This window comes from Caretta caretta, chromosome 9 (assembly GCF_965140235.1).
Source record: "Caretta caretta isolate rCarCar2 chromosome 9, rCarCar1.hap1, whole genome shotgun sequence".
Classification (NCBI taxonomy): Eukaryota; Metazoa; Chordata; order Testudines; family Cheloniidae; genus Caretta; species Caretta caretta.
Window position 1 is genome coordinate 80,365,774 of NC_134214.1, and position 11,256 is coordinate 80,377,029.

An 11,256-nucleotide genomic window follows, 5' to 3' on the forward strand; every position below is an offset into this window, starting at 1 on the left:
TGGGCTGGAGCTGCCGAGCCCCCGCCCCTGGCTGCCTCCCCTGGCTGGCGCTGCCTGCGCCCCGCGGCCGGCCCGGACAGGCAGCCCGCGGCCCCCAGCCCCCCACAAGCCGTGTGTGTCTCCCTGGCCCTCCCCGATCCCCTCGGCTGCCGCCTGCACCCCAAATCCCTCCATGAACCGCTGCCTGATCCCCGTCTCCTCGCCCCCCAACTCTGCCCAATGTCCCCTGCCCCCAATCCCCCTTCTGCCCCCACACGCCTGCGTGCCCCCGCCCCAATCCCCCTTCTGCCCCCACACCCTTGCGTGTCCCCCTGCCCCAAGCCCCGTATTCCCCCAAAACCCTAGCGTGTTCCCCTGCCCCCAATCCACCTGCCCCCACACCCCTGTGTCCCCCTGCCCCAATCCCCGTATGCTCCCACACCCTGTCCCCCTGCCCCACCCCCCTTCTGCCCCAAAACCCTCGTGTGTCGCCCTGCCCCCAATCCCCCTTCTGCCCCCACACCCCTGCATGTCTCCCTGTGACCCTGTCTGCCCCAATCCCACTCCTGCCCCCACACCCCTGCGTGTCCCCCAGCTCCAGTCCCCATCTGCCCCCACATCCGTGCATGTCCCTCTGCCCATCCTCCCTGTTACCCCCACACCCATGTGTGTCCCCCTGCCCCAATCCCCCATCTGCCACAAAACCCTGCATGTCCCCCTGCCCCCAATCTCTTCTCTGTGCCCCACTCCTCCACGTGTCCCCCTGCGCCAATTCCCATCTGCCCCCCACACGCCAGCATGTCCCTCAGCCCCAATCCCTCCTTGACTGCCCCCACATCCTTGCATGTCCCTCCGCCCCAGTCCTCCCTGTGTGGGACACACCCCTGTGTGTCCATCTGTCCCAGTCCTTCCTGTGACCTCATGTGTTCCCCACTCCTACATCTCTTCACTGTGTCCCCCTGCCCCCACATCTCCCACACACACTCCAGTGTTCCCCAGTCTCATATTTCATCACATCTCCTGAGTGACCCCTTCTTTGAATCTGCATCCTCTCCTTGTAGATCCCCATCCCCCAGCTCTCCCTAAATGTCTACCCACTTCATCCCAATCCCTTCAAGTGTTTCTATCCTAACACCATATCCCCTTATTGCATCCATCCCCAGACACATCCTTCCAACATCCCCTCCCATGACAGAAGGCCTTCAGTCTGTGTTTGTCCTCCCCATAAATCTCAGCATACCCTCACTAAAACCCTTTGATGTCCCATTCCCCCCACAAGTCTCCTGAATCTCTCCTTTCCCTCATTAAAGCCCCACATCTCTGTTTTCCATACACGTTCCTCCATCTCTCCTTCCCTACTTTTCCCAGTCTTGCCTTGCCTACACTAGAGAACTGAATCAATTCTAAGTTAACCTTTTTTTAAAAAATATTTATTTATTTAGGAGGCTTTAACAAGTTTACAAATTCTTGCCATTTAAATGTGAGAAACCAAACAAACATTACAACAGTTAGCTTTTGTTTAAAGAGACATTATGTAGGAATATAGTCATCAGATCTTTCTATTTAACAAGGCATTAAAGAGTGAGCATCATTACAACCTATAATATGTTGCTTCTAATGATTTTATTAAATTGAGTGAAGTCTCTATATAAACATATTTAACAGACCAGGCATAAACATTACCAAATGTTAATATTAAAAAAAAAAATTGGACAGGTGTGCTGGGTTTTTTTGCAGGTGAATGTACTTTGAGAACTGAATAAAACTTAACCAGATATCTAAGTTTATTTAACAATAAAACATAGAATCAACAGATATCTGAATATCTAAAGATAGAAAAGGTTGCAAGCAAACAAAAACTAAAAATATACTACTAGGACTAAAACTTTATTTCAGCAAGGTACAATCTTTGCCTAAGCAGGTTTCTCACTAAACTCAGTTCCCAGAGACTGTAGCCCTCTTAGCTGAAGGATCCAAAATTCTATGATTTCAAGAGCTCTGGCTCCATTAGTCCTCCAAGTGATAGATAACTCAAATGTCTTTTGCCCCCCTTTTGTCACCCGAAAGTACTATCTCTGTTCAAGAGCCAGGGAGGCTTCCTGCTGTTCTTCCCATCCTATAGACTTCCCATCCCCTGCTGATCTGTATGTAAATGGGGCTTCCATTGTTTTGATTCCACACTGCTTATTTTATATTGGAGACAGGTAGCTAGCTGCCTTCTCTCCTGTCTGGGAGAAAACCTGTTTCTTTCTGTGTTTGATCACAGACTTTAAAAGCATAATGTCAGTAAGTATCCATAATTCCTCAGCTAGTGTTAACACATACATTTCACAGAGACAATCACCAGTGGGTCAGAGGCTTCCATAGAAGACCTTACTTGATACACTTTGGTAATACAGTAATATTGTATACAATCAGCTGATTTAATTGCTTATCACTGGAGAGTCAGACTTCCTGTCTTTATAGCCAAGTCAGCCTTTTAAATGTATTCTTTGAAAAGTAAGTGCAGACCAAGGGCTTGTCTACACTGGCAATTTACATCGCTGCAACTTTCCCACTCAGGTGTGTGAAAAAACACACCCCTGAGCACAGCAAGCTGCAGCGCTGTAAAGCGCCTTGTCGACAGTGCACCAGCACTGAGAGCCGCACTCCCAGCGCTGGGAGCTATGCCCCTTGGGGAGGTGGATTTTTTAGAGCGCTGCGCCACGACCATACAAGGCATGTTAAAGCGCTGCCCCGGACAGCACTTTAGCGTTGCCAGTGTAGCCTAGCCCCAAGTTTCTGTTTCCTTGTGCAGATGCCACACTGGCTTCCCAAAGTTAATTGACCCTGCTTCAAGAAGCATGAAGATTACTCAGGGGGGCAGGCTCCATCCTCCATTGAGATTAGGTATTTATCTTTCCCCACTTGCTCTCTTGATGGCTTTTTTTTTTTTTTTTTTTTTACCTTGCAAGTAAATGTTCTCTTCTTTGTCTTTGGTCACATCTTGCCTAATTTACACCAGAGACATTTTCAAGCATATGGAGCCACATTCCTTTGTCTGGAATAGGCATGGTTAGGATACTATTTATCAAATACATTTTAAGAACACATTTGTAGCATATATCTATAACTCTTCGTATGCACTCCCTTACATACACCATGTAATGATTTTCAGGACCAGCCTGTTACCAGTTTGTATATGGTATTTTACATAACACCTTTTGGATACAGATTGTGACAACAGTGTGTTAGGTGTACTGAGTATGTCAGGCCTGACAAGAGTTACTTACACCAATGGGCCTCTGTGTCGCTGCAGGGTAATCCCATGTCCAAGAAGTCTACTTAGTGTGATCTTGAGGGAGCCTGAAATAACTTTTGAGGCCGATAAAACATCACATTGCAGATGTTATCATGTCTGATTACAAATGCTAATATGAAGTCATGAAGCATGAGTTTTCCCCATTGATCAAGCTCCCTTTTAAGTGTAAATCCTACTGACAAATTGTATCACGTCCTGATACAATATTCTACCTGAACAAAATTTGTGAGTTTTTAAACATCCTGCAGGCTAGTTCACAAATGATCAGCACAATTGCATGAAATCCAGGAAGGCTGGAGCAGGCCAAAGCTCTCATTTTGGTCATTGACATTTAAGCCACTAAAGTTTACTGAAGTTTCCCCTGTACCTACAATTCTTTTAAAAATGTTCTTTTCTGTTTAAAAATGCCTTACTGATGTTTTATAGAATAACATTTTTCAAAGTACATTTTAATAATTTAAAAAATGAGAATACAACATCAGAGGATAATGGAATCAAAATTGGGAGGAGTATATAGGCACATGGAGAGGATGTGAAAGTAGTGTAGGGTAGAGAACATTTAAGCACATGTAATTTGCAGGATTAAGGCAATCCTCAACATTTTTTTAGGTGGTTTTATTATGTTGGCATAGCTGGGAAATTACATCGGTGGGAGGAGCATTTCAGTGTAAAACTGTGTAGTGTACTTGTCTACACTGCCACTTTATAGCACTGCAACTTTCTCAATCAGGGGTGTGAAAACACACCCCCGAGCGCTGCAAGTTTCAGCGCTGTAAAGTGGCAGTGTAGACGGTGCACCAGTGCTGGGAGCTGCAATCCCAGCGCTGGGAGCTACTCCCCTCATGGAGGTGGGTTTTTTACAACGCTGGGAGACCTCTCCCAGCACTGGTGCCGCAAGTACGCAGCCTAGTGAAGACATACCCTAAGTCTTAAAAGCATCAGATGTAGGGGCCCATCCGGCAACAGTCAAAGTCAACAGACTGTTCATCTACGGAAGGTATTATAGAGTCAGACTTTGATTTACAAAATTCTTTCATAGCCTGCTGCGTGTCTGAGAAAGCTATATCCCATTTTCAGGCACTTAAATATTAGTCCTAGAAGCAATGGGATCTAGGGTTCGGATTCTCAAAGGTCCCTGTGATAGGGTTTACAAGCCCCACACTAAGGACGAGACAGCTGTTTTCTTCATTTGTAGCCCCAATAAATCGATTCCTAGGTTCAGTGGTTCTTCTCCCTTAATTGATTCCTGCCACATACCTGTTGTTTTTTGGTGCTAGAATAAATCAAGGTGGTGTAGATCCATATCCAGCTACAAAATGAGAAGTGGACTAGCCAAAAACTAATAGGCAATGAAGGGTATGTCTACACTACGAAATTAGGTTGAATTTATAGACTTTTTTTTAGAAATCGTTTTTATATAGTCAATTGTGTGTGTCCCCACACAAAATGCTCTAAGTGCATTAACTCGGCGGAGTGCTTCCACAGTACCGAGGCTAGTGTCGACTTTGGGAGCATTGCACTGTGGGTAACTATCCCACAGTTCCCGCAGTCTCCGCCGCCCATTGGAATTCTGGGTTGAGATCCCAGTGCCCAATGGGGCAAAAACATTGTTGCGGGTGGTTCTGGGTACATGTCATCAGGCCCTCCGTCCCTCCCTCTGTGAAAGTAATGGCAGACAATCGTTTTGTGCCTTTTTTCCTGAGTTACCTGATGCCATACCACAGCAAGCATGGAGCCCGCAGATGCCATACCACAGCAAGCATGGAGCCCGCTCAGCTCACTGTCACCGTACATCTCCTGGGTGCTGGCAGACGCGGTACTGCATTGCTACACAGCAGCAGCCCATTGCCTTGTGGCAGCAGATGGTAACCATCGTCATCATGTCCGAGGTGCTGCTGGCTGCCTCGGTAAGGTTGGTCAGGAGCGCCTGGGCAGAAATGGGCACAGGGACTAAAATAGGAGTGACTCAACCAGGTCATTCTCTTTAGTCCTGCCAGCAGTCCTATTGCACCATCTTCTGCCGAGCAGCCAGGAGATGAGGATGGCTAGCAGTCCTACTGCACCATCTGCTGCCAGCCAAAGATGTAGAAGATAGATGGAGTGGATCAAAACATGAAATACACCAGATTTGTTTTGTATTCATTTGCTCCCCCCTCCCTCCCTCCATGAAATTAATGGCTGACAATCATTTCAGTGAGGTCTGTCAGGGGCACCTTGAAAAGTTTAATGGAGATTCAGTTCTGCCTAAAATAGTGGGGGAGGGATAGCTCACTTGGTTGAGCATTGGCCTGCTAAACCCAGGGTTTTGAGCTCAATCCCTGAGGGGCCCATTCTTTGTGACAGTTGTTTTTGTTTCTCCTTGATTTAAAGCCACCCCCTTTGTTGATTTAATTCCCTGTAAGCCAACCCTGTGAGCCTTGGGTGAGTTTGGGGGGCACTGGCCCCAGGTCCAGGGTGAGAAACAATTCCTGGCTGTCGGGAAAACCGGTTTCTCCGCTTGCTTGCTGTGAGCTATCATCTTCCTCGTCCCCAAAACCTGCTTCCGTGTTGCCTCCATCTCCATAGAAGGATTCAAACAACACGGTTGGTGTAGTGGTGACTGAACTCCCTAAATTGGCATGCAGCTCATCATAGAAGTGGCATGTTTTGGGCTCTGACCCAGAGCGGCCGTTTGCCTCTCTGGTTTTCTGGTAGGCTTGCCTCAGCTCCTTAAGTTTCATGCGGCACTGCTTCGGGTCCCTGTTATTGCCTCTGTCCTTCATGCCCTGGGAGATTTTGACAAACTTTTTGGCATTTTGAAAACTGGAACGGAGTTCTGATAGCATGGATTCCTCTCCCCATACAGTGATCAGATCCCATACCTCCCCATTCGGTCCATGCTGGAGCTCTTTTGCGATTCTGGGACTCCATGGTCACCTCTGCTGATGAGCTCTGCACTCACCTGCAGCTTGCCACGCTGGCCAAACAGGAAATGAGATTCAAAAGTTCGTGGGCCTTTTCCTGTCTACCTGGCCAGTGCATCTGAGTTGAGAGTGCTGTCCAGAGCAGTCACAATGGAGCACTCTGGGATAGCTCCCGGAGGCCAATACCGTCTAATTGCGTCCACAGTACCCCAAATTCGACCTGGCAAGGCCGATTTCAGCACTAATCCCCGTGTCGGGGGTGGAGTAAAGAAATTGATTTTAAGAGCCCTTTAAGTCGAAATAAAGGGCTTCGTTGCGCGGACAGGTGCAGGCTTAAATCAATTTAACGCTGCTAAATTCGACCTCAACTCCTAGTGTAGACCAGGGCTTAGCATAGCCTATTGCTGACTAATCCCTTTTGTTTAATTTGATTCTAGGATTCTTCTGGGAGTACCAGAAAACTAGGGCATATTGGGAATTGACACCACATTAATAATACATTTCTCTAGTGCCTTTGCATTTTTCTAGTGCCTCTATCTAAGGATCTCAAGGTGCTTTTCATACACTAATAATTAAATCTTTACAACTGCTGAAAGGAAAATTTATTTTTTCCCCTGAGCAATAATATGCTGTAAAATTATATGTAGTATAATATAAATAAATTTCCATTTGACAGCCTGTAAAATGTGTTAATGTGTTTTGCAATGCCTTGTTTCTTCACCATGTAGTATTCTGTGAAAAAGGGAAAAAAACAGCATAATTCTCATTCTATAAAAGAAATATATAAACTATAAGATATTTGATTCTCCCCTGCCTTACACCAGTGTAAAGCAGGAGTAACACCACTGAGGTCAATGGAGTTACACCAGCACAGAACTGGCATAATAGGAGAATCAGGCCCATAGCCTTCTTGAGAGCCTGTTGTATTTATTAAGCCTGAAACCTGCAGCCTCACTCAAGCAAAATTCCCAAGGTCTTGGCTAAGAAGATTGCATTCGTTTAACTACAACTTTTCTTTAGACAAGGCCATAGATTCTCTAAGGGCCCATTGAAATTACCTGTACAACACAGTATGCCAGTTTCCTTCTGCCACCTTTGTTGACTTGGAATTTGTTTATATACCTCATAGGCCAGACTGAGAACAAGACTCCCCATTGGTTGGTTCCGACTATATCTGTACGAACTTACTGAAATAAGTAAAAAGAAAAGGAGTACTTGTGGCACCTTAGAGATTAACAAATTTATCTGAGCATGAGCTTTCGTAAGCTACAGAGGCTTAAGCTCAAATAAATTTGTTAGTCTCTAAGGTGCCACAAGTACTCCTTTTCTTTTTGCGGATACAGACTAACACGACTGCTACTCTGAAAACTGAAATAAGTGACTCAAGATGCTATGTGTATGGAAGTCCTTGCCCATTGCTTTGATTTGGCTAATGATATTGGGCTGTCTATTGCTCCTTTGTGCCAGGTTTGGAGCCAGGCTGAACAAAAATTCAAATATGTGGCTCTGTCATAGAATATCAGGGTTGGAAGGGATCTCAGGAGGTCATCTAGTCCAACCCCCTGCTCAAAGCAGGACCAATCCCCAATTTTTGCCCCAGATCCCTAAATGGCCCCCTCAAGGATTGAACTCACAACCCTGGGTTTAGCAGGCCAATGCTCAAACCACTGAGCTATCTCTCCCTGACTTGCACATCAAAATACTAAGCTGTATTTTTAAGTGTGTAGATTAGTTCTCTCACACTAGTATAACTCAATGAGCTCACTGTACTTTTACAACAGTATAAGTTAGAGAAAAATCCAACCCCTTGACTGCATCCTCCTGTTTCTCAAGTTCCCCCCCCCCCCCCCCCCGCAAGTTTTGAAGCAATGTACATGGGAGATTTAGCCACTAAGCTCCCATTGGCCCGGTGACTTCTGTTAAAGTTCAAGTCCAGGGCATCTCTTTGTGAACTTTCAGGTGTCAGCCACAGTTTGGTTTGTTTGTAGGGAACTAGCTTTGTGCTCATGTTGCTGAGATTAGGAACACTGAATGCCAGTGCTGTCACACACCCATGTCAACAGCAGGACAATCAAACATATATAGTTCCAAATTTTAAAGAAACACCATTCAAGGAATATTTTACTATACACACAAATGTATAATTCTTTATTACACCTACAGGCCACAGTGTGCCAGGCACTGTGGATATGTGTATAGTGCATCTTAACCTGGGGCTCTGACCCAGGTCTGAGCCCAAGCCCCACTTCCCTCCACACACAAATCAGTCTGACTCAGGTCAGCAAGTACTCAGAACCCAGGTCCCAGGACTCTAGTAGGAGAGTGGGTCAGAGCCCAAGTCTTGCTGTTACTTGGGTCCAAACCCTGTCATTTTACAGTGTGGGTGCAGCTCAAGTGGCAGACTTGAGTCAGAAGGTCTGCCAATTGTAGTATGGAGGCATTAGCATGGCTGTGGGATCCAGGTCCAGCAATTGTAAACCCAGGCTTACAACGAAGTGTGGGCCCTAAAGCAGATTTGGAAACAACAAGACCACAAGCCTGGGTACTATATGTAAGCGGGGGAATGGTCCCGCTATTGTGGGGAACTTTCCTGGCTTATACACTACCCTGGTGAAATGGACTAGCGAAAGGATCTGAGACCTCATTCCCACTTCCTTTACCCAGAAGCCTGCCTGATCTCTGATCCTGATCCCTTCCACTCTCCAGGATGGCAGGATCCTTCTTCCCAGTGTTGCCCCTGCCCTGTCAGGGTTACAATCCCCCTCCAAATCTGACATGCAAGGCCCCTTGGCCAGGGGTGTCTTCCTGCGCTGGGCCTGCTGCCCAGGGTCCCCCATCACTCTCCCCAGCTGCTCACCACACCTAGCTCCAGATTGCTCCAGCTCCAGATCTACCCTGCCTCAAGCTCTCTGGGCTGCTTTTCTGGCTCCTCTGGCTCTGGTTTCTGCAGCTCTCTTCCCAGCACAGGTCTGTTCTCTGGGCTGCTTCTGTGACTGTGCTCCCAGCACTGACCTGCTTCCTGGGCTGCTTTTCTGGCCCCTCTGGCTGGCAAGACCCTGCTCCCCAGCTCAGCTTGGGCCCCTGCTCTGTCCTTAGTTCGGCCTCACTCTGCCCGACCTAGGCAATTCCAGCTCACAGGGAGGATAGGACCTTCCCTGGCCTCCTGACTCCCTGAATAGCCTGCCCACCCTGTCAATCAGGCTGACCTAGAGCATTGGCCTCTCCTCCTTGTTCCTGGGGACTGTCAGTCTCAGGGTCCTGATTCCCCATTGACCCTTCCCCTTTCTTTTGGTACTGGAGCTAACCAACCAAAACATCCCCACTGAGTTTTAGTAAGAAGACAACAGTCCCCTTACATATAGACACGTGTTTGCAATGGAGTGTAGAGAAACCCTATATAAACACACAGGAAGATTCCATCTCTGCCCCAGCAATCTTACATTCTAAACAGACAAGACAACATACAAGTAGAATGTTCAAGGTGATTTTAGGTTCACAGCATGTTAGACATTTCCTTCTCATCCCAATCACACACCCCCTCCCTCTTCCTCTCAGTGCAAACCTGCTCCATCCACCCTCTGTACCTGATGATGGAGATTCAAACTCAATGGACCAGATTCATAGCTGTCCTACAGCCCCATTGCACCAGCCACCTCTGCAGTCACCCCCAGCACAGGGGCAGGGCCCCGAAAAGAGAACAGCCATTTTGCTGGGGGATCCTGCAGAGGTGGCTGGCAACTGGCCCACTGAGCCTGAATCTACATTGCTGCGGGTGGGATGAGGTGGAGCTGGATCATTCCTACACCCTGGTGATTGTGCACCTTGCAGTGGGCTATAAGGGACACTGAAGCAGGGGTGCAGGTTCTGACACCAGTGTAGAGATGATAGCCAGTTAGATGATGGCTGTGCTAGTGAAAGTGTCTGAAAGTTAGGGGCTTGCTGTGATGGCGGCACAAGCCTACATTCTTCACCTACCCCCTGCAGTCACTTCCCTCCTGCTGCTTGCCCTCTTCCCTGTAGAGCTATAAAACAGGGGAGGTACATGAGCCTGCCTCTGTTCGGGCTCCCAGGGCTGGGGCTCACTTATTTCCACCTTTCCAGCTGCTGAGAGTGAAGAGAATAGATTCCAGAAGGTCTGGTTTGTTTGCTGAGCACTCCTGCACAGCCTTGTGTGACTCAAGCTCAGGCACGGCTATGGATTCCATGAAAGCCACATGCAAAGTACAGAAGAGATATCTGGGCTCTAGGCCTATGGGCTGAGTTTTAAAGGGCCAACTGTCTGCTTGTTAGAGCCCAAATAAAGCACGATCCCTAGAGGAGGCAGTACAGATTGAATAACATTGCCTAAGGCCTTCAGAATGCTGTTATTCTCAGTTTGCTCAGGAATCAAATAATATTAAAATATTTAAAAATTAGATTACATTCGGATGGCATTAAGCATCCTCCTTAATGATGCAGGTATTCATGATTTATTGTTCCTAGTTTAAGCAGCTTAGCAGTATTGTCTTTTAAGATTTAATTTTAAATTGTGGATTGAATATAAATAGTTTAATACAAGCACTAAAGTGGCTCTCGAGCATGCAGCTTCCTAGAAGAGAACAGTAAGTTAACTCCTCATGTGCACAAGATGGGCAAGTTGCAGAGCCCCCACCAAAGAGGACAGGGGAAAAAGCTAATGATTTCATCAAACATGCCACAGGGCAACAAAGCAAATGTGTAGTGACCCAATCAGAAAACATAGCCATTGCTGCTAGGGAGGAAACTTAGGGAACAAGTTGGAACCACTGGCAGTAACTGACCCAAGGTGAGAATCTGTGCAGCTACCATGTAGCCATGCTCTTCATTGATGATTAACTGAGCTGTTACAAACTATTATTTTCATCTTATGTACAGTAGGTCTGCCTCCTCCCTCCACTCAGACCATAAGGTCTGAACATGCAGGGTGGATAATTTTCATTAACAATCACATTTTACATTTCTACAGCATCTTTCATTCCGAAGTATCCCAGAGTTATTCACAAATGCCCTTTCCGCTCTAATGCAGACCTTGCTGCAGCTCTTCATGCCTTCAGC